Consider the following 22,308-nt stretch of genomic DNA (forward strand, 5'->3'; position numbering starts at 1 on the left):
TTGATTCACTTTTCACTCTTTGTTATAGTGTCCATCCAATGTGCATCTGCTTCTGGCACGAATATATTCACCTGTCGGTAGATTTCAAATTATATGATTCGGGTGGCAACTTGTTGCATACAACAATGCATTACCAGAGGTTGCCGTCCTAAAAAGGCTGCATATCACCCTGTTGTCAAAAGAATTGCCACTCATGTGAATGTCCAAAAATGAAATTTCAAAATGATCAGCACTATAAGTAAAGTGCACACTGCAATCATTATTATTCATGTATTTAATAAATTCTGGCATGGATGCTTCACCACCAGACCATATGATGAGTGTGTCATCAATAAAGCACCCATACCAGAAATTGATGAAAGAAAAGGATTAGAGACACAATATATTTATCCATCCTCCCACCAATTCATGAAGATATTTGCTAGTGTGGCTGAGAACTTAGCTCCCATCGCACAACCCTGAAATTGTATGTAAAAATCTCCAAGGAAGGAAAAAATAGTTATGTGTTAGAAGAAACATCATTACTTGCATGATATAATCTATAAGATCTGTAGAACAATTGGAACATTTTACAAGTTGTTAAGATACTGAAGAGAAAGCCAGATCATGAGGTATTGCGGTATATAATGAAGTTACATCGCATGTTAACCACATATATCCTTTATACCATTTAATCTTATCCATGACATTCAATACATGCTTACTATCCTGAATAAAACTTGGTGATATTATGACCAAGCGTTGTAATCCATCATCCAACCATTTACCTGAGTTTTCTAGAAGACAGCCTATTCCAGACACGATTGGTCTGAAGGGCGGTGGAAAAGTTTCCTTGTGCATTTTAGGAAGCGCATGGAATAGAGGTACCTGTGGAAACTCTGGATTAAAAAATTCTGTTTTTTACTTAATAAACTTTTTTACAATCCAGTACCAAGATGTTTTAATTTCTCTTTAATTAAAGTAGGATCATTGTTGATTTTACGATAGACTTTAGGATCTTTCAGGATAGCCCTCTTTCATATAATCCTTTATCCAGCACTAAAATTGAACCATCTTAATCCGAGTTCTTATTTATGAGGTTTCCATTTTTTTATAGGGTTTTCATTGCATATCTTTCATTTGCACTAAGGTTTAATTTATGTGCTGGTGGTTTATTGTGTAAAGCTTTCAATTCCTTTTCAACCGCGTATTGAAAATCAGTCATAGCATTTCTTCGGGCTTGAATGAGATAATAAAACACCCAATCCGGATTTCTAACAAAATTATCGTCATGAATAGATGGTTCTTTAAACACTGCAACACTAGGATTAAGAACTAACTGTTCAAAACGCGTCAGTGAGCATGCTTCTGACCTAGCGCTTATTTTTAATCATGAATTTTAAAATAGTTCTACATTAAACTTTGATGTTTTAACATGAAAAAAAAAAACAACCACGTAAGTGGTGTTGGACCGCCACCCTTGTTTTTTCTATTCGATTTATATGGCAATATGAGCTAGCCCTTAGGGTACAGTCAGCACTTTGACTGCACAGGAATTTTTCAGAAATTAGTGTGCAACAGATCTTACCAAAAAGGAAAATTGCAATTGTTCCACAGATATGCCATTTTCAACCCCTTTAGTGCACAGTTTATACCACTGTGAAAAGACCGTATCCTCATTATTGAGCTTGGTTGCCTGGTGCTTGCACTAACCTTGGCTGCTATGGCAGTGTGTATTAAGTGTAGGCATAACTCAGCACAACGCAACAGCCAACACTGCGGTAGTTCACATTAAGGCCATCTTGCACATAGCACAGCAACCTCATGTGAGGGAAAGTGTTAAGAACTAGATTTTTTTTTTCCCGTTGTCACATTTTATTTCTTCAGATGAGGGATTTTTTTTTGTGTTAGGAGTATTTTCATCTCCATAATTTTGGGGTACATATAAATCGAATGAATAGGTGGTGGTGTGCTTTACACCCATCCACTTGCCACTGTGCATGATGGAGTGGTATAAGGCACACCACCATCCAATTCTATGGCAAGAAATTTTTGATGTGATCAAATCAAGTTGTTATATGGCATTCGGTCGGTGAAACTGAGTTTGGTGGATTTCAGGAAAATGCAAATTTGGTAATGTATATCTAAATGTTATCTTCATTTGTATATCCATTATTTTGCAAGGATTTTACATTTTCAGCAAATTTAAGATTTTGCACTAGGTTGCTATATATATATATATATATATATATATATATATATATATATATATATATATATATATATATATATATATATATATATATATATATACACACACACATACATATATATATACATATACAGTACAGACCAAAAGTTTGGACACACCTTCTCATTTAAAGATTTTTCAGTATTTTCATGACTATGAAAATTGTACATTCACACTGAAGGCATCAAAACTATGAATTAACACATGTGGAATTATATACTTAACAAAAAAGTGTGAAACAACTGAAAATATGTCTTATATTCTAGGTTCTTCAAAGTAGCCACCTTTTGCTTTGATGACTGCTGTGCACACTCTTGGCATTCTCTTGATGAGCTTCAAGAGGTAGTCACCGGAAATGGTTTTCACTTCACGGTTGTGCCCTGTCAGGTTTAATAAGTGGGATTTCTTGCCTTATAAATGGGGTTGGGACCATCAGTTGTGTTGTGCAGAAGTCAGGTGGATACACAGCTGATAGTCCTACTGAATAGACTGTTAGAATTTGTTTTATGGCAAGAAAAAAGCAGCTAAGTAAAGAAAAACGAGTGGCCATCATTACTTTAAGAAATGAAGGTCAGTCAGTGCGAAAAATTGGGAAAACTTTGAAAGTGTCCCCAAGTGCAGTTGCAAAACCATCAAGCGCTACAAAGAAACTGGCTCACATGAGGACCGCCCCAGGAAAGGAAGACCAAGAATCACCTCTGCTTCTGAGGATAAGTTTATCCAAGTCACCAGCCTCCGAAATCGCAGGTTAACAGCAGGTCAGATTAGAGACCAGGTCAATGCCACACAGAGTTCTAGCAGCAGACACATCTCTTCAACAACTGTTAACAGAAGACTTTGTGCAGCAGGCCTTCATGGTAAAATAGCTGCTAGGAAATCACTGGTAAGGACAGGCAACAAGCAGAAGAGACTTGTTTGGGCTAAAGAACACAAGGAATGGACATTAGACCTGTGGAAATCTGTGCTTTGGTCTGATGAGTCCAAATTTGGGATCTTTGGTTCCAACCACCGTGTCTTTGTGCGACGCAGAAAAGGTGAACGGATGGAGTCTACATGCCTGGTTCCCACCGTGAAGCATGGAGGAGGAGGTGTGATGGTGTGGGGGTGCTTTGCTGGTGACACTGTTGGGGATTTATTCAAAATTGAAGGCATACTGAACCAGCATGGCTAGCACAGCATCTTGCAGCGGCATGCTATTCCATCCGGTTTGTGTTTAGTTGGACCATCATTTATTTTTCAACAGGACAATGACCCCAAACACACCTCCAGGCTGTGTAAGGGCTATTTGACCAAGTGGGGGAGTGATGGGGTGCTACGCCAGATGACCTGGCCTCCACAGTCACCAGACCTGAACCCAATCGAGATGGTTTGGGGTGAGCTGGACCGCAGAGTGAAGGCAAAAGGACCAACAAGTGCTAAGCATCTCTGGGAACTCCTTCAGGATTGTTGGAAGACCATTTCCGGTGACTACCACTTGAAGCTTATCAAGAGAATGCCAAAAGTGTGCAAAGCAGTCATCAAAGCAAAAGGTGGCTACTTTGAAGAACCTAGAATATAAGACATATTTTCAGTTGTTTCACACTTTTTCACACTTTTTTGTTAAGTATATAATTCCACATGTGGTAATTCATAGTTTGGATGCCTTCAGTGTGAATGTACAATTTTCATAGTCATGAAAATACAGAAAAATCTTTAAATGAGAAGGTGTGTCCAAACTTTTGGTCTGTACTGTATATATATATATATATATATATATATATATATATATATATATATATATATATATATATATATATATATATATATATATATATATATATATATATATATATACATACACACACACACATACACATACACACACATATACATACATACATACAGTGCCTACAAGTAGTATTCAACCCCCTGCAGATTTAGCTGGTTTGATAAGATGCAAATAAGTTAGAGCCTTCAAATTACAAACGAGAGTAGGTTTTATGAACAGAAGCATAAATCTTACAAACCAAAAAGTTATGTTGCTCAGTTGAATTTTATTAAATTTTAAACATAAAAGTGTGGGTCAATTATTATACAACCCCTATGTTTAATATTTTGTGGAATAACCCTTGTTTGCAATTACAGCTAATAATCGTCTTTTATAAGACCTGATCAGGCCGGCACAGGTCTGTGGAGTTATCTTGGCTCACTCCTCCATGCAGATCTTCTCCAAGTCATCTAGGTTCTTTGGGTGTCTCATGTGGACTTTATTCTTGAGCTCCTTCCACAAGTTTTCAATTGGGTTAAGGTCAGGAGACTGACTAGGCCACTCCAACACCTTGACTTTTTCCCTCTTGAACCAGGCCTTGGTTTTCTTGGCTGTGTGCTTTGGGTCGTTGTCTTGTTGGAAGATGAAATTACGACCCATCTTAAGATCCTTGATGGAGGAGCGGAGGTTCTTGGCCAAAATCTCCAGGTAGGTCGTGCTATCCATCTTCCCATGGATGCGGACCAGATGGCCAGGCCCCTTGGCAGAGAAACAGCCCCACAGCATGATGCTGCCACCACCATGCTTGACTGTAGGGATGGTATTCTTGGGGTCGTATGCAGTGCCATCCAGTCTCCAAACGTCACGTGTGTGGTTGGCACCAAAGATCTCGATCTTGGTCTCATCAGACCATACAACCTTGAACCAGTCTGTCTCAGAGTCCTCCAAGTGATCATGAGCAAACTGTAGACGAGCCTTGACATGACGCTTTGAAAGTAAAGGTACCTTACGGGCTCGTCTGGAACGGAGACCATTGCGGTGGAGTACGTTACTTATGGTATTGACTGAAACCAATGTCCCCACTGCCATGAGGTCTTCCCGGAGCTCCTTCCTTGTTGTCCTTGGGTTAGCCTTGACTCTTCGGACAAGCCTGGCCTCGGCCCGGGAGGACACTTTCAAAGGCTGTCCTGGCCGTGGAAGGCTAACAGTAGTTCCATAAGCCTTCCACTTACGGATGATGCTCCCAACAGTGGAGACAGGTAGGCCCAACTCCTTGGAAAGGGTTTTGTACCCCTTGCCAGCCTTGTGACCCTCCACAATCTTGTCTCTGATGGCCTTGGAATGCTCCTTTGTCTTTCCCAAGTTGACCATGTCTGAGTGCTGTTCACAAGTTTGGGGAGGGTCTTAAATAGTTAGAAAAGGCTGGCAAAAGAGATCTATAATCCACACATGTGAAGCTCATTATTCTTGGTGCCTGAACTACTTCTTAATACTTTAGGGGGACCAAACAGAATTCTTGTGGTTTGAGGGGTTGAATAATAAATGACACTCTGAATTAACTTTTAACGCTTTAAAAAAAACAAACAAAAAAAAACAAAAACAAAATTTGCTGCAGTGCATTTCCCACTTCCAGGCTGATCTACAGTACAAATGTCACAATGCCAAGTTAATTCCGCATGTGTCAACCAGCTAAATCTGCAGGGGGTTGAATACTACTTGTAGGCACTGTACATATACACACACACACAGTACACACCAAAAGTTTGGACACACCCTCTCATTTAAAGATTTTTCTGTATTTTCATGACTATGAAAATTGTACATTCACACTGAAGGCATCAACACTATGAATTAACACATGTGGAATTATATACTTAACAAAAAAGTGTGAAAACTGAAAATAGGTCTTATATTCTAGGTTCTTCAAAGTAGCCACCTTTTGCTTTGATAACTACTTTGCACACTCTTGGCATTCCCTTGATGAGCTCCAAGAGGTAGTCACCGGAAATGGTTTTCACTTCAGAGGTGTACTCTGTCAGGTTTAACAAGTGGGATTTCTGGCCTTATAAATGGGGTTGGGACCATCAGTTGTGTTGTGCAGAAGTCAGGTGGATACACAGCTGATAGTCCTACTGAATAGACTGTTAGAATTTGTATTATGGCAAGAAAAAAGCAGCTTAGTAAAGAAAAACGAGTGGCCATCATTACTTTAAGAAATGAAGGTCAGTCAGTCCGAAAAATTGGGAAAACTTTGAAAGTGTCCCCAAGTGCAGTTGCAAAAACCATCAAGAGCTACAAAGAAACTGGCTCACATGAGGACCACCCCAGGAAAGGAAGACCAAGAGTCACCTCTGCTTCTGAGGATAAGTTTATCCGAGTCACCAGCCTCAGAAATCGCAGGTTAACAGCAGCTCAGATTAGAGACCAGGTCAATGCCACAGAGAGTTCTAGCAGCAGACACATCTCTTCAACAACTGTTAAGAGGAAACTTTGTGCAGCAGGCCTTCATAGTAAAATAGCTGCTAGGAAACCACTGCTAAGGACAGGCAACAAGCAGAAGAGACTTGTTTGGGCTAAAGAACACAAGGAATGGACATTAGACAAGTGGAAATCTGTGCTTTGGTCTGATGAGTCCAAATTTGAGATCTTTGGTTCCAACCACCATGTCTTTGTGCGACGCAGAAAAGGTGAACGAATGGACTCTACATGCCTGGTTCCCACCGTGAAGCATGGAGGAGGAGGTGTGATGGTGTGGGGGTGCTTTGCTGGTGACACTGTTGGGGATTTATTCAAAATTGAAGGCATACTGAACCAGCATGGCTACCACAGCATCTTGTAGCGGCATGCTATTCCATCTGGTTTGCGTTTAGTTGGACCATCATTTATTTTTCAACAGGACAATGACCCCAAACACACCTCCAGGCTGTGTAAGGGCTATTTGACCAAGAAGGAGAGTGATGGGGAGCTACGCCAGATGACCTGGCCTCCAGAGTCACCAGACCTGAACCCAATCGAGATGGTTTGGGGTGAGCTGGACCGCAGAGTGAAGGCAAAAGGGCCAACAAGTGCTAAGCATCTCTGGGAACTCCTTCAAGATTGTTGGAAGACCATTTCCAGTGACTACCTCTTGAAGCTCATCAAGAGAATGCCAAGAGTGTGGAAAGCAGTCATCAAAGCAAAAGGTGGCTACTTTGAAGAACCTAGAATATAAGACATATTTTCAGTTGTTTCACACTTTTTTGTTAAGTATATAATTCCACATGTGTTAATTCATAGTTTTGATGCCTTCAGTGTGAATATACAATATTCATAGTCATGAAAATACAGAAAAATCTTTAAATGAGAAGGTGTGTCCAAACTGTATATACACATACACTAGCTGTACTACCCGGCTTCGCCCGGGTTAATAACTGCTGTTAGCAAAATAGAATGTGTTAACAAAAATGTATTCTCCACCCAAAAAACACAAAACAAATAGATAGAAAGTTCATTGGCTCTTGAGGAAGCAGTTCTTTTGTTCTCTTGTCTGCAAGCCTCGCTTCCCTCTCCTCAGAAAGTTCATTGGCTCTTGAGGAAGCAGCTGCTGTTCTCATGTGTGTCAGCCTGGTTTCTCGGTCTTCACGTTTTTCATTGGCCCGTAATGCAGCTTTTCTTTTCACATCAGCTGACATTTGTGCCATGAAATTCCTTTTCTTATGAGGCATTATTGTGGTAAAAATAGTCTGGAACTGGCAGTTTCTATATCCTCTCACATAGAAGTAATGTGACTGACATCAGCCTTTCCACCAGCACACCCTAACTGACATCTTATTACCTTACACAAGCTTTGTTATATTGAGAACGTCCTTTGTTGCCTATATTAACCAATCACAGCTCAGGTTAATTAACTGTAGCAGAATAGAAGCAGAGCTGAGATTGGTTGCTTTTGGCAGCCTGATAAATCTTTGTGAGATGAGTTGTGTGTGTGCTGAGTGTTCAAGCACGTGGCAGTGTGTGGCGCATTTTGTGTGTGTGTTCATATCCCCGTGTGTGGCGAGTACGAGTATCCCATGTCGGGGCCCCACCTTAGCAACTGTACGGTATACACTCTTTGGCGCCAATCGCTCTCATTCTTTAATTCTCCCTTGTTCACATGTGGCAGCTGTCAATTTGCCTCCAACACTTTTCCTTTCACTTTTTCCCCATTATGTAGATGGGGGCAAAATTGTTAGGTTAATTGGAACGCGTGGGATTAAAATTTCACTTCACAACATAGCCCAAGACACTCTCGGGGTCCAGCCATGTGACTGTGCAAAAATTTTGTGTCTGTAGCTGCGACAGTGCAGATGCCAAAACCGGAGAGATCTAGAGATCTATATGGGAATTATATGCGAGGGACGGTATGTATCCCACAGGATGTGCATAGAGGCATATTGAACCAGCTGGAGTGAATTACAAATCACAGAAATAGCTGTGGTTGCAGTGCAAAATAAAAGTAAAGTTTGGACTTGGTCAAACTATATGGCCAAGTTGGATTTAAGAAAACCCAGCACGGGCTTTTTTTCTTGGAGTGAAATACAGGTGGTGGCAGTGGGGCGGATCGCTCCCTCCAGCCGGGTCTTACAAGTGGTTCATGGCCACAGATTCCATTTAAAAACCTGCAGCAAAGGTTTGGGTGTGTCAGTCTTTGGTTTGCAAGCTGCAGAGCTGGAGGCTCTGAAATACTGGCCTGTGTGACCTGAACACATAGCCCAAGAAGGCAAAGCTTCTCACGCACCTCAGAGTGTTGCAGCGGTGCAGTCGCACACGGCAACGGTGTTTTGTTGTACGAACTATTTTGGACAACCCGGCTGCGATCTGGAGGATAAAGCGGTCTTCACTGTGAGAGTTTTTTTGACAATAAAAACTTTAAGTTGAACATGCTTGGGTCACTGCCTAGTAAAATCGCACTGTCTGAACACCGCCGCAGTACAATATAATATATAGATTTTTTATTATTTATATTTGTGAAAAAAAAAAGGAAAACAATAACTTTTATAGTAGGCGATAGAATACAAATCTGCACTCTAAGCCAGGGTTCAGAAATACAGACCCCTTTCTGGTCACACAGGGGAGTCCAAAATGTAGAGAAAATCAATTGACTTTCTGGCCCCAAATGAATAAATTCAAGGCCCATCTGAACCCAAAAAAATGCTATTTACCTGCAGGAATAGCGGTATTTGGCAGGTTCATAGTTTTAAACAAGTTCAGCTGTCTGATATCAGCTACAGCAAGAAAATAAAGTTACAGTCTCCATGCAGCCACTCTCTTCCAGTCAGTCATCAGGGCAGTGCAGGGGTCACTGATCTGACAACACTCAAAAAACAAACAGTGAGCGCGCTGTAATCCCTCCCTCTGCATCATAACCAACAGCCCACTCTGCACACACTGCGGAGCAGGCTGTCAGGCAAGGTCCTGGGAGAGTGATTATAGCATGCTCACTGATGACAGAAAGGGAGTGGCTGCAGGGAGAATATAGCCTTATTTTCTCACTTGCATCTGCTCTTCAAGTTAGACAGTCAAACGTGTTTAACCCCTTTCTGGTCCAGGGTGTACTAATACGCATCGGCCCTGGGCCTTATGGGTCAGATACGTATTAGTACGCCCTGGCGATTTCGCCGGCACACAAGCGGTGTGGCGAGATCGCCGCCAGGTGTCAGCTGATTGTCACAGCTAACACCCAGTGCTATGTGCAGGGAGTGGTCCCGCACATAGCACTGTATTCATATATATATTCTTCTGAAAAAATAAACCAATAAAAAGTACACATATTTGGTATCACCGCGTCCGGAACGACCAGACCTATAAAACTGTCCTGCTAGTTAACCCCTTTAGTGAACACAGTAAAAAGTAAAAATAAAAAACGAAACATAAAACGATGCTTTATCATACCGCCAAACAAAAAATGGAATAAAACGTGATCAAAAAGACGAATGTAATTAAAAATTGTACCGCTGAAAACAAGTCGCCATACAGCTCCAACAATCGAAAAATAAAAAGTTAGCTCTCAGAATAAAGCGATACAAAAACAATTCTTTTTTTCTAAAAATAGTTTTTATTGTGTAAAAGCGCCCAAAAAACAAAACAAAAAAAAAAACACCACAATATAAAAATTTGGTACCGCTGTAAACGTACTGACCCGAAGAATAAAGCTACCTTATCAATTTTACCACACGCAGAACGGCAAAAAAACAATTCCTGAATTGTTGGTTTTTGTTTATTCTGTCTTTCAAAAATCGGAATAGAAAGCGATCAAAAAAATGTCACGTGCCCGAAAATGGTATCAATAAAAACGTCAACTTGTCCCGCGAAAAACATGGCCTTACATGACTCTGTCGGCCAAAATCTGGAAAAATTATAGCTCTCAAAATATGGCGATGCAAAAACTAGTCTTTTTTATTGTGTGACAGCTGTCAATCATAAAAACCCGATATGAATCTAGTATCACAGTAATAGCACCGACCGGAAGAATGAAGTCGTCTAATCTCTTATACCGCACGAGGAACGGCGTAAAAAATAAACTTTAGAGTTAGGGTTGTGCTAGGGTTGGGGTTGTATTGGGGTTGGGATTTTTTCAGAAGAAAAAAAAATGCCGAAGATATGGCGACTAATGTTGAGTGCAAGTGCTCGCTACTTGAGTTTGCATCAGGTGCTCGGGTATGCACAGAGCATAGCGGGTGCTCGAGTGACATGCTCAGGTCTCCGCCCCAAAGGTTTTGCAGCTGTTATACAGCCAAAAAAACCTTGCAGGGATTGCCTGCCATGCACGAGCTATCCCCGCATATTTTTTTTTTGGGTGTCTAATAACCATGAAACATGCGGGGTGGGAATTCGAGCATGTCACTTGAGTACCCGCGATATTTGGTGCAAACCAGAGTACCCGCTGCAAACTCAAGCAGTGAGCACTTGCACTCTAGACTAATGACAACTTATTCAATATGATGACCTAATGTTATCAAATTCTGTGTCTTACCTCTGTGTTCAAAATGTTCACTATACCCCTTGATAAAATCCTTGAGGGGTATGGTGTCATTTTTTTTGGGGGGGGGTTTCCACTATTTAGGCACTTCAGGGACTCTCCAAACGCAACATGGCGTCCGTTAATTATTCAAGCCAATTTTACATTCAAAAAGTCAAATGGAGCTCTTTCCCTTCTGAACCCTGCAGTGCGCCCAAACAGTGGTTTTCCCCCACATATGGGGTATCTGCTTACTCAGGAGAAATTGCACAACAAATTGCATGGTGCAATTTCTTCTGTTACCCTTATGAAAATGCAAAATTGGGGGCTGAAAACATTTTTGTTGGAAAAATGTGAAAAGGTTATGTTTTTTACGGCTAACTGATATAAACTTCTGTGAAGCACCTGGGGGTTCAACGTGCTCACCACATCTAGATAAGTTCCCTAGGGGGGTCTGGTTTCCAAAATGGTGTCACTTGTGGGGGGTTTCCACTGTTTAGGCACATCAGGGGCTCCCCAAACGCAACATGGTGTCCGCTATTTTATTCAAGCAAATTTTACATTCAAAAAGTCAAATAGCGCTCCTTCTCTTCCGAGCCCTGCCGTGCGCCCAAACAGTGGTTTTTCCTCACATATGGGGTATCTGCGTGCTCAGGGGAATTTGCACAACAAATTTTGGGGTCCATTTTTTCCTGTCACCCCTGCGAAAATAAAAAAAATTTGGGTCTAAAGTAACATTTTTTGTGGAAAAAGTTAAATGTTCATTTTTTTCTTCCACATTCCAAAAATTCCTGTGAAGCACCTGAAGGGTTAATAAACTTCTTGAATGTGGTTTTGAGCACCTTGAGGGGTGCAGTCTTTAGAATGGTGTCACTTTTGGGTATTTTCTGTCATGAAGACCCCTCAAAATCACTTCAAATGTGATGTGGTCTCTAAAAAAATGGTTTTGTAAATTTTGTTAAAATGAGAAATTGCTGGTCAACTTTTAACCCTTATAGCTCCCTAATAAAAAAAAAATAATTGTTTCCAAAATTGTGCTGATGTAAAGTAGACATGTGGGAAAAGTTATTTATTAACTATTTTGTGTGACATATCTCTCTGATTTAAGGGCATGAAAATTAAAAGTTTGAAAATTGCGAAACTTTCAAAATTTTTGCAAAGTTTCCGATTTTTTCCACAAATAAATGCAAGTGATATCGAATTTTTTTTACCACCATCATGAAGTACAATATGTCACGAAAAAATCTCAGAATCAGCGGGATCCGTTGAAGTGTTCTAGAGTAATTACCTCATAAAGGGACAGTGGTCAGAATTGTTAAAATTGGCCCGGTCATTAACATGCAAACCACCCTCAGGGGTAAAGGGGTTAAAATGCCATTTACCTGCAGATTACCACTACGGCTACAGGTAGTCTTATTTTAAGCAGACAGGTTCTTTTTAAAATTTTGATCAGACATGGCTTAAATCCAAATTATGAGTTGCTAATGTTATAATAAGAAATGGTTTTAAACAAAGTAAAAAAACTATTTAGAAAATAAAATTAAAATATCTAAAAGGGCAAAAAAGAAGAACAAATAGAATAAATTATCTAGGGATATATAGTTTACTAGCTATTGAACCTGTCCTACGCCCGGGTGGCAAGCATTTTTATTGGTATATGGTCTCCCATGCTGGAATGTGCTGCCCTCCTCCTGGTATTTGTGCTGCCCCCATTTTGTCCCCCCATCCTATCCTGGTATGCATGGCACCCCTCACCCCCAATCCTGGTATGCATGGCACCCCTCACCCCCAATCCTGGTATGCATGGCACCCCTCACCCCCAATCCTGGTATGCATGGTACCCCTCACTCCCAATCCTGGTATGCATGACACCCCATCCCTCATCCTGGTATGCATGGTACCCCATCCGTCATCCTGGTATGCATGGTACCCCGCATCCCTCATCCTAGTATGCATGGTACCCCGCATCCCTATTCTGGTATGCATGGCACCCCTCACCCCCAATCCTGGTATGCATGGTACCCAGCATCCCTATTCTGGTATGCATGGCACCCCATCCCTCATCCTGGTATGCATGGTACCCAGCATCCCTATTCTGGTATGCATGGCATCCCTCACCCCCAATCCTGGTATGCATGGTCCCCTCACTCCCCAATCCTGGTATGCGTAGCACCCCATTCCTCATCCTGGTATGCATGGTACCCCTCATCCCTATTTTGGTATGCATGGTACCCCTCATCCCCCAATCCTGGTATGCGTGGTATGCATTGCACCCCTCATCCCCCAATCCTGGTATGAATGGTACCCCTCACCCCCAATCCTGGTATGCCTGGTACCCCTCACCCCCCCCCCCCCCCAATCCTGGTATGTGTGGCACCCCATTCCTCATTCTGGTATGCATGGTCCCCTCACCCCCCAATCTTTGCATGGATGGCACCCCATTTCTCATCCTGGTATGTATGGTACCCCTCATTCCCCAATCCTGGTATGCATGGCACCCCTCAATCCTGGTATGTATGGCCCACTCATCCCTTTCACGCTGCACACATAAAAAAATAAACCGTTATACTCACCTTTCTTCCCTTCAGCCCATACCGCGCTGTCTGGCCCCATTTTGCTGAAGACACTGCAAATGTGTCTTCAGTAAAATGGCGGCGGATAGCGCAATGCGCATGCGCCGATTCCGACGCCTCACTCCTGCCCCGGTCTCCGGCGAGAAGAGGCGCTGCGGCAACGCTCCTCCCGGTCAGGCAAGTATACAAGTATGGCGCTGGAGATCGCGGTATGAGTTCAGTGTCTACGCATACCGTGATCTCCTGCGCGATACACTCCTCTTACCTGGAACGGCTCCATGCGTGCTTCTGTCTGGAGCCTGACTGTGCAGGCGTGTCACGCTTGCGCAGTCTATAAAGTCCTGGCTTGTCGAGCAGGTATCACATGGATACCTTGTGTCTTTGCCAATGTAGTTTTTGAACGCATAAACTATCTTTTTGGGCAGTAAATTATGAGCAGTTGGTAGGTAACGTGCCCTGGAATAATCCGGCTGGCCCTGTTGGACGTTGATGCCCTAGCGTCCTCACTCTGGTCTCCAAAAATATAAATCAAAAAAAGCGCCTCAGTGGTTAGCAGTGCAGCCTTTCAGCGCTGGGGTCCTGGGTTCAAATCCACTCAAAGGACTACATCAGCAAGGAGTTTGTATGTTCTCCCAGTGTTTGCAGTGTGGGATGAAACCGGAGAACCCTGGGGAAACCCATGCAAAGACATACCGATTGGGTTTCGCAATCTAAATTCCCTATGGGGACAGTGTTGATAACGTCTGTAAAGAGTTATGGACTTAATGGGGCTATATAAGTGGGCAAAATGATTCAAAATATACATTTTTTTTATGCCCACCTCCTCGTAGTCCATGTGAGGTACCTGGCTCGATGCTTTCCTGTATAGCTGGTGTGGGGAACATATGGCCTGCGGGCTCATTTTCTTCTGCCCTTGGGCACCTTTCCAATGAGCTGTAGTACTTGGGCAGTCAGCCCTTCAATTTTTTCCCTAGAGTGCGGGCACTCTGAATGCCGTGGAGTAAGCAATGCTGGATTACGTCCCAACACTGGCTAGTTCCAGCATCAGGATGTTCTTAGTAGGCAGAGTTAGCGGGCTCTGTGCTCCCGTCCTGCTCCTGTGGAATGCATGTATACCAGCCTCAGCATCTCCTATGTGATGTACAGTGGGGAAAATAAGTATTTGATACACTGCCGATTTTGCAAATTTTCCCACCAACAAAGAATGGAGAGGTCTAATTTTTATCGTAGGTACACTTCAACTGTGAGACAGAATCTAAAAATAGAAGACAGAAAATCACATTGTATGATTTTTATATAAAATTAAATTGCATTTTATTGCATGAAATAAGTAGTTGATACAATAGAACAACAGAACTTCATATTTGGTCCAGAAACCTTTGTTTGCAATTACAGAGGTCAGACATTTCCTGTGGTTCTTTACCAAGTTTGCACACACTGCAGCAGGGATTTTGGCCCACCCCTCCATACAGATCTTTCAGGTTTCGGGGCAGTTGCCTACAACATTGAGTTTCAACTCCCTCCAAAGATTTTCTATTGGGTTCAGGTCTGGAGATTGGCTAGGTCACTTCAGGGTCTTGAAATGCTTCTTACAGAGCCACTCCTTAGTTGCCTTGGCTGTGTGTTTCGGGTCATTGTCATGCTGGAAAAACCCAGCCACGAGCCATCTTCAATGCTCTTACTGAGGGAAGGAGGTTGTTGGCCAAAATCTCGTGATACATGACCCCATTCATCCTCCCTTCAATACGGTGCAGTCGGTTTGTCCCCTTTGCAGAAAAGCACCCCCAAGGCATGAGGTTTCCTCCACCATGCTTCGAAGTTGTGACGGTGTTCTTGGGGTTGTACTCATCCTTCTTCCTCCAAAACACGACGAGTGGAGTTGATACCAGAAAGTTCTATTTTGGTCTCTTCTGACCATATGTGCTTCTCCTCTGCATCATCCACATGGTCATTGTGAAACTTCAAGGCCTGGACACGTGCTGGGGTGAGCAGGGGGTCCTTGCAGGCCCTACAGGATTTTAATCCATGATGGCATAGTGTGCTACTAATGGTAATGTTTGAGACTGTGGTCCCAGCTCTCTTCAGGTCATTGACCAGATCCTCCCATGTGGTTCTGGGCTGATTCCGGACCTCAGAATTATCTTTACCCCATGAGGCAAGAACTTGCATGGAGCCCCAGACCGAGGAAGATTAACAGTCATCTTGTGTTTCTTTCATTTTCTAATAATTGTGCCAACAGTTGTTGCCTCCTCACCAAGCTGCTTCCCTATTGTCCTATAGGCCATCCCAGCCTTGTTGAGGTCTACAATTTTGTCCCTGGTGTCCTTAGACAGCTCTTTCGTCTTGGCCATGGTGGAGAGGTTGGAGTGTGATTGTGTGGACAGGTGTCTTTTACGCATGTAACAAGTTCAAACAGGTGCAATTAATACAGGTAATGAGTGCAAAGTAGGAGGGCTTCTTAAAGAAAAACAAACAGGTCTGTGAGACAGAATTCTTGCTGGTTGGTAAGTGATCAAATACTTATTTCATTCAATAAAAAGCAATTTAAAAGTATGTAAAAATCATACAATGGGAGTTTCTGGTTTTTATTTTTAGATTCTGGTCTCACAGTTGAAGTGTACCTACGAAAAAAATACAGACTTCACCATTCTTTGTAGGTGGGAAAACTTGCAAAATTGGCACTGTATCAAATACTTATCCCCCCCACTGTATATACACCAGCAAGTGGATGATATATATACATTATACACATATACACACACTAGTCTCTGCGTCTCATGTGATGTATTTATATCAGCCCTATTGTAGAGTCAACTGCTCCAGACCGATGCAAACCAAGAAAAGGTTTGCAAGGGTATAACAGGAAAAATGGACCCCAAAATTTGTTGTGCAATTTCTCCTGAGCATGCAGATACCCCCCATATGTGGGGGAAAACTACTGTTTTGGCGCACGGCAGGGTTCGGTACTGAAGGAGCGCCATTTGACTTTTTGAATGTAAAGTTTGCTTGAATAATTAGCGGACACCATGTTGCGTTTAGGCACATCAGGGGCTCCCCAAACAGTGGAAACCCCCCACAAGTGACACCATTTTGCAAACTAGACCCCTCAAGGAAGTTATCTAGATGTGTGGTCAGCACCTTGAACCTTCCCCCCCCCAGGTGCTTCACAGAAGTTTATAACATTGAGCCGTAAAAATAAAATTTTCACATTTTTCCCACAAAAATGTTATTAGCCTCCAATTTTGCATTTTCATAAGGGTAACAGGAGAAATTGCACCATACCATTTGTTGTTCAATTTCTCCTGAGTACGCTGATACCCCATATGTGGAGAAAATACACTGTTTGGGCGCATGGCAGGGTTCAGAGGGGAAGGAGCACGGTGTGACATTTTGAACGCAAAGTTGTCTGGAATTGAGAGCAGACACCATGTCCCTTTTGGAGATCACCTGATGCGCCCAAATAGTGGAAACCCCCCCACAAGTGACCCCATTTTGGAAACTAGACCCCTCAAGGATTTTATCAAGGGGTATAGTGAAAATTTTGAACCCAGAGGTACGACACAGAATTTGATAACATTAGGTCATCATATTGAATAAGTTGTCATTAGTCTTGAGCGCAAGCGCTCGCTACTTGAGTTTGCATCAGGTACACGGGTATGCACCATGTATCACGGGCGCTCGAGTGACAAGCTCGAGTCCCCGCCCGCATGTTTCACAGTTGTTAGACACGCAAAAAAGAACATGCGGGGGATAGCTCGTGCATGGCAGGCAATCCATGCAATGTTTTTTTTGGCCATGAAGCACATGGGGCGGAGACTCGAGCACCCGCGATACTCTGTGCATACCCAAGCACCCGATGCAAACTCAAGTAGCGAGCACAAGCGCTCAACACTGGTCGCCATATCGTCATCATTTTTTTTTTCCTTTACTTTTGAAAAAATCCCAACCCTAACCCTAGAGTTCCTTGTGCGGTAAAAGTGATTAGACGACTTTATTCTTCGGGTCGGTGCGATTACAGCGATGTCAGATTTATATTGGGTTTTTATGATTGACAGCTGTCACACACTAAAAGAAGCTTTTTTTTTGTGTAAAGACTAGTTTTTGCATCGCCATATTTTTAGAGCTATAATTTTACCATATTTCGGCCGACAATCATCTGACCGCTTGTTTTTTGCAGGACGAGTTGACATTTTTACTGGTATTTTCAGGCAAGTGACATTTTTTGATCGCTTTCTATTCCGATTTTTAGGAGGCAGAATAAACAAAAAACAACAATTCAAGAATTGTTTTTTTAGGGAGTTTTTTTTTTTATGCTGTTCCACATGTGGTAAAATTGATAGGGCAGCATTAAGTCTTCGGGTCGGTATGTTTACAGCGGTACCACATTTATATCTTTTTTTATGTTTTGGCGCTTTTACACAAACTATTTTATAGAAAAAAAGAATTTTTTTATCGCTTTATTCTGAGAGCTATAACTTTTATTTATTGGCTTATGGACCTGTAAGGCGGCTTGTTTTTTGCGGGACAAGATGACGTTTTCAGCTGTACCATTTTTATTTACATTCGTCTTTTTGATCGCGCTTTATTCCATTTTTTGTTTGGCCGTATGATAAAGCATCATTTTTTGCTTTGTTTTTTATTTATTTATTTTACCATGTTCACTAAAGGGGTTAACTAGTGGAATAGTTTTATAGGTCAGGTCGTTGCGGACGCGGTGATACTAAGTATGTGTACTTTTATTGGTTTATTTTTTTCATAATACTAATTTATGAATACAGTATGTTTTTAAGGGATTTTGCTCATTTTTTTATATTTTTACAATTTATTTATTTTTTTACATTTATTTTCACTTTCTAATACTTTTTTGCTTGTACACTATGTCCCATTATGGGACTTTCACTTTTTGCAGCCTGATCGCTTATATAGCATAGAGATGCAGCAGCATCTCTATGCTATACAGCTGTCAGCGCAGCATGCAAAAGTTTCTTTGGTTGCGGACTGAACATGACCAAAGCAACTTCGGGCCTCCTGGTGATCCGGATGTCGTCATGACGACATCGGGTCACCATGACAACATCCGGGACCCGGCTTAGACAGCGCGGTATGCCGAAGAGGGGGTAAGTATCGGCGCTTTACCTCCCCTTACTCCCGGAATGCTGAGATAGACTTTGATCGCAGCATTTCGGGGGTTAATGTGCCAGCAGCGGTGCTTGACAGCTCCTGGCACATAGCTGACACCAGTTGGCGATCGCCCCGTACCGCTTGTGCGCGATCATATCGTGCATAATAGTACATAGCTGGTCCATAAGGTCCAGGGCTCAGCTACGTCGGAAAGGGGTTAAAAAGGATATTCAGGTTTTCTCCTTTTCTTCAGCAGCACAGTGTTACTCCTGCTCTTATTTTATCTTTATTATTGAATTCAATGGCAGCATCCTGCAACTGACAGGTCATATTGGAAGAACTGCAGCGGATTTTTCTATTTCCCAACATATTAATCCTTTTGCGCCAGAGCCTGTTTTACCTTCCTGACCAGGCCAATTTTTTCAATTCTGACCTGTATCAATGTAATAACTCCTCTACATTCCAGTGATTCTGAGAATGTTTTTTTGTGACATATTGTACTTCCTGTTAATGGTAAGTTTAGGTAGATTTTTTTTGCGTTTGTGAAAATCAGAATTTTGGAAATTTGAAGATTTCGCAATTCTCAAACTTTTCATTTTTACGCCCTTAAACCAGATTATATCACACAAAATAGTTCATAAATAACATTTTTCCACATGTCTACTTTACATCAGCATCACTTTTTTAACCATTTTTTTTTTTTTTTTTGTTAGGAAGTTAGAAAGGTTAAAAGTTTGAGCAATTTCTCATTTTTCCAACAAAAGTTACAAAAACCATTTTTTTGAGGGACCACTTCACATTTGAAGTGACTTTGGGGGGCCTATATGACAGAAAATACACAAAAGTGACACCATTCTAAAAACTGCATCCCTTGAAGTCCTCAAAATCACATTCAAGTATATTAACCCTTCAGATCGCATACTGATGTAAAATATGGATACACGGACGAAAGTTATCCGAGTATTGTGGATGAAACCTTGAGCGATTTTTCATATGCTTGGCTGACGCCAGGCCTAAAACTGACAGATCTAGGTGGATAGAGCAAAGATAAGCCTATTTCCTAGTGGAACAAAGTTATATAAAAAAAAAAGAAAAAAAAACAAACAAACACACACACACGCACACACGCCCCACCCAGGTCCACAAATACTACACTGTGCGCACAGACAATTTGGATTTTTGACAATTTCAATTATTGGACAACTACAGTGCTGTCGGTTAATCCAAAAGGTTAATGAACCTGAATACTTAAGAAAGTAAAAGTGAAGTTTTGTCTGTCTTAGGAGAATCTTCATGCGTGCAGAATCATTAGGCAACTAAATGAAAAATGTAAATCTTCCCATCTCAATTGTTTATTTTCAGCTGGTAAAGGGAGAATAACCCAACAACTCAAAATGTACAAAAAAAAAAAAAAAAAAGTGACCAATATAGACACTGTTCTTAAAGTGGAGGTCTGTGCCAGTTACTGAATTACTGATCCAGTCAGAGACCATCCCATCTGGTCGGTCAAGAGTCACTATCATCTCATCAGTCCATAAAATCTTTGAAAATCCGGTCCTCGGATATTTCTAGACCCAGTGTTGATGTTTTTTCTGTGTCTTGTTCAGTGGTGGTCGGATTACAGCCTCCTTGCTTCGGTCATGTCTCTGAGCACCTTGTACTTCTGGGCACTCCAGTGCTGCCATATTCCAGAACTGCAACCTCCCTGGTCGCTTCACATTTGATTCTTCCCAATTCTTTGGAGTCTTTTTCTCAACACATTTTTGCAACCCTGTTGACTATTTGCAACAAAACCTATGATGTTTCTGTATTCATGCCACAATATCTTACTTAGCAATTTCAAAAGTGCTGCATCCCACTAAGACTTCTGTAAAGAAAACTTATGACTTTTCAGAGAGTCAGTTAAATCTCTTTTTTGGCCCATATTGGCCAAAGAAAAACCAGCTGCCTAATAATTCTGCACACCTGCATAAAAATGATATGGTCAAAATACTCACTTGCCTAATAATTCTGCACAGTGCATGGAAAATATATTTGCACAGAAAAAAATCAAAAAATCCCTTCATTTTTAATTAGACCTGTGATCACTTAATCATCTAAACAATACGCTGCAATATTGATAAGTATTGGTAAAATGATGTAGTATAGGTGCTTCTCACAAAATTAGAATATCATCAAAAAGTTAATTTCAGTTCTTCAATACAAAAAGTGAAACTCATATTATAGAGTTATTACAAACAGTGATCTATTTCAAGTGTTTATTTCTGTTAATGTTGATGATTATGGCTTACCGCCAATGAAAACATGAAAGTCATTATCTCAGTAAATTAGAATACGTTATAACAACAGCTTGAAATATGGTTTTTAAAATCCAAAATATTGGCCTACTGAAATGTATGTTCAGTAAATGCCCTCAATACTTGGTCGGGGCTCCTTTTGCATCAATTACTGCATCAATGCGGCGTGGCATGGAGGCGATCAGCCTGTGGCACTGCAGAGGTGTTATGGAAGCCTAGGTTGCTTTGATAGCAGCCTTCAGCTCGTCTGCATTGCTGGGTCTGGTGTCTCTTATCTTCCTCTTGACAATACCCTATAGATCATCTATGGGGTTAAGGTCAGGCGAGTTTGCTGGCCAATCAAGCATAGTGATACTGTTGTTTTTAAACCAGGTATTGGTACTTTTGGCAGTGTGGACAGGTGCCAAGTCCTGCTGGAGAATGAAATTTCCATCTCCAAAAGGCTTTAGAGCATGAAGTGCTCTAAAATTTCCTGGTAGACAGCTGCGGTGTCTTTGGTCTTGATAAAACCCAGTGGACCTACACCAGCAGATGACATGGCTCCCCAAACCATCACTGATTGTGGAAGCTTCACACTAGACCTCAAGCAGCTTGGATTGTGGCCTCTCCACTCTTCCTCCAGACTCTGGGACCTTGATTTAAAAATGAACATTGGAACTCTGGGTCCTTGGAGTGTGTCAATGACAGCCTTCTGGACATCTGTCAAGTCAGTAGTCTTCCCCATGATTGTGGAGTCTACTGAAACAGGCTAAGGGACCTTTTAAATGCTTAGGAAGCCTTTGCAGGTGTTGTTTGTTAAATATTTTAAATTTACTGAGATAATGACTTTTGTGTTTTCATTGGCTGTAAGACATAATCATCAACATTAACAGAAATAAACACTTGAAATAGATCACTCTGTTTGTAATGACTATATAATATAGGAGTTTCACTTTTTGGATTGAAGAACTGAAATAAATTAACTTTATGAGATTCTAATTTAGTGAGATGCACTTGTATGTGTAGTAACAGGGACGATATGGGAGTCTTTAGTAGGGTGAGAAGGAGGAGGTAGTGATTGCCATCGGAAGGGACAGCCTCCATCCTTAACAGTTGAACCTGCTAGATACTGCTGTTAACTTGATCTGCAGCATTTAAATGGGTTAACCTAAAGTTACTTTTGGGTGGCGACTCAATGTAGGTGGAGAGCGTCACCAAGTGGTTAAAGTTATAGATGGCATTTTGACAATGTACTAGGTTTAGAATTCAATCATTCAGGTTTCATTAGTATATGTTGTGTTAGACATTAAGATTATTCTAACCACCAGAGCCATGAAATAGCCAGAATCCTTTGTCAACAAAATGAACTAAAATGCATAAATTTA

General features: G+C 41.5%; 1 protein-coding gene across 3 annotated transcripts in view; it reads right to left on the reverse strand.

Annotated features, from left to right (window-relative positions):
* Positions 1–22,308, reverse strand: part of REXO1 (RNA exonuclease 1 homolog) — a 152,716-nt gene that overhangs the window by 104,865 nt on the left and 25,543 nt on the right. The window lies entirely within an intron of this gene.

This window comes from Phyllobates terribilis, unplaced genomic scaffold, assembly GCF_046119375.1.
Source record: "Phyllobates terribilis strain yellow unplaced genomic scaffold, ASM4611937v1 Scaffold_1__5_contigs__length_1240528914, whole genome shotgun sequence".
Lineage (NCBI taxonomy): Eukaryota > Metazoa > Chordata > Amphibia > Anura > Dendrobatidae > Phyllobates > Phyllobates terribilis.